The following is a 2,297-nucleotide window of genomic DNA, read 5'->3' on the forward strand; positions in this document are numbered from 1 at the left end:
ACACCCGCCGCCCGGCCATCACAGCTCCGCACCAGCACAACCAGGACAGGAGCAGGAGCAGGAGGAGGAGGAGGGGAGAGGAGGGAGGAGGAGGAGAGGAGAGCAGGAGGAGGAGGAGGATGGGGACACTGCGGGCTCCGGCACACCCGGCAGAGGGGAGGAGAGACCGACAGGAGGGGGAGGGGAGCAGAGGACAGGACAGGCTGCTGCTGCTACTGCTGGAGACAGGAGAGAGATGAGAGAGAGAGAAGAGATGAGAGAGCCAAGAGAAGAGATGAGAGAGACGGGAGAGAGAGAAAAGATGGGAGAGACAGGAGAGAGAGAGAAGAGATGAGAGAGAGAGAAAAAAAATGAGAGAGACAGGAGAGAGAGAAGAGATGAGAGAGACAGGAGAGAGAGAGAGAAGAGATGAGAGAGCCAAGAGAGAGAGAGAGAGAGAATAATGAGAGAGAGAAGAGATGAGAGAGAAAGGAGAGAGAGAAGAGATGAGAGAGACAGGAGAGCGAGAGAGACAGGAGGGAGATAGGAGAGACAGGAGAGAAGAGATGAGAGGGCCAATTGAGAGAGAGAAGAATGAGAGAGAGAAGAGATGAGAGAGACAGGAGAGAGAGATAGGAGAGACAGGGGAGAAGAGATGAGAGGGCCAAGAGAGAGAGAGAAGAATGAGAGAGAGAAGAGATGAGAGAGACAGGAGAGAGATGAGAGAAACAGGAGAGAGATGGGGGAGAGAGAAGAGATGAGAGAGACAGGAGAGAGAGAAGAAATGAGGGATAGAACAGAGACAGGAGAAAGAAGAGATGAGAAAGCCAAGAGAGAGAGGAGATGAGAGGGATACTAGAGAGATGGGAGAGAGAGAAGAGATGGGAGAGACAGGAGAGAGCAGAGAGAGAAGAAATGAGAGAGAAGAAGAGATGAGAGAGACAGGAGAGAGAGAGAGGAAAGGAGAGAGAGAAGAGATGAGAGAGCCAAGAGAGATATGAGAGAGAGGAGTGAACCAGGAGAGAGAGAGCAAATTAGAGAGAGACAGAGAGAGATGAGAGAGAGAGAAAATATATGAGAGAAAGAGAGATAATAGGGACAGAAGAGATGAGAGAGGAGAGAGAGACAGGAGAGAGGAGAGAGAGACAGGAGAGAGGAGATTAGAGAGGAGGAAGAGAAAGAGACAAGAGAGAGAAGAGAGAAATGAGAGACAGGTGAGAGAAGAGATGTAAGACTGGAGAGATAAGAGAGGAGAGAGAGAGGGAGGAGAGAGATAGGATGAGAAAGATGAAAGAGACATACTAGAGAAGAGATATAAAAGAGAGGCAGGAGAGAGATCAGAGACAGGAACCAGAGAAGGGAGATAGAAGAGATGAGAGAGAGGAGAGAGATATGAGAGAGAGACAGTAGAGAGACAAGAGAGAGAAGAGATGAGCGAGAGAAAGACAGACAGTAGAGAGATAAGAGAAAGAAGAGATATGAGAGAGAGATAGAGAAGAGGTGAGAGAGACAGGAGAATGATGAGAGAGACAGGTGAGAGATTAGAGAAAAGAGATATAAGAGACAGGAGAGAGATTAGAGAGAGAGAGGGAAGGGAGAGACAGAAGAGATGAGAGACAGGAGAGAGACAGTCGAGAGATTAGAGAAAAGAGATATGAGAGAGAGAGACTGGAGAGAGATTAGAGAGAGAGGGGGAAGGGAGAGACAGAAGAGATGAGAGAGAGGAGAGAGACAGGAGAGAGAAGAGGGAGACAGAGGGAGAGGCGAGAGAGACAGGAGAGAGATGAGAGAGGCAGAGAGAGAGATGAGAGAGATAGAGGGAGAGACAAAAGATGAGAGAGGAAGTTTGAAGCCAGCCATTGGGGCACTAAAAGACAAGTTATACAGAGCCTTCTATGCCATCAGAAGACAATTGCACCACCTAAAACCACCAGTAAGAGTCTGGCTTAGAATCTTTGATCGCGTTATCACCCCAATCCTTCTTTATGGCAGTGAAGTTTGGGTTTCTGTCACTTTCGCAGACCAATCCAAATGGGTCCCCAGCCCACCAGAAATGTTTCACTTGGAATTCTGCAAGCACCTCCTCCAAGTCCATCGGAGCACCTCCGCAAGTGCTTGCTGGTCCAAGCTGGGCAGATTTCCCTTACTTCTCGCAGTACAGAAAAGGGCACTATCATACTGGGACCACCTACAAAATAGCAGTCCCAACTCATACCACCATAAGGCCCTACTGACCAACTCCAAGCCGTGTGTGCTGCAACAACTCATCAGTGCCTTGTCTATCCCAAACCCCCAACAATTTGGCCTGACAAAATCTC

The 2,297-nt window shown here is 49.0% G+C and overlaps 1 protein-coding gene across 10 annotated transcripts in view; it reads right to left on the reverse strand.

Annotated features, from left to right (window-relative positions):
- Window positions 1–111, reverse strand: part of CDC42BPA (CDC42 binding protein kinase alpha) — a 354,685-nt gene extending 354,574 nt beyond the window's left edge. For 5 of the 10 annotated variants that reach the window (XR_013276619.1, XR_013276620.1, XM_077485867.1 and 2 more), the window contains exon 1: window positions 1–111. This exon is cut by the window's left edge and continues 189 nt beyond it. The gene's annotated coding sequence lies outside the window, so the exon portion shown is untranslated. The other 5 variants (XM_077485865.1, XM_077485864.1, XM_077485870.1 and 2 more) reach the window with 3 other exon arrangements.
- Window positions 112–2,297: the final 2,186 nt, after the last annotated feature.

Source organism: Lithobates pipiens, unplaced genomic scaffold (genome assembly GCF_037356315.1).
Source record: "Lithobates pipiens isolate NorthernLeopardFrog02 unplaced genomic scaffold, aLitPip1_a1.2 Scaffold_18, whole genome shotgun sequence".
Lineage (NCBI taxonomy): Eukaryota > Metazoa > Chordata > Amphibia > Anura > Ranidae > Lithobates > Lithobates pipiens.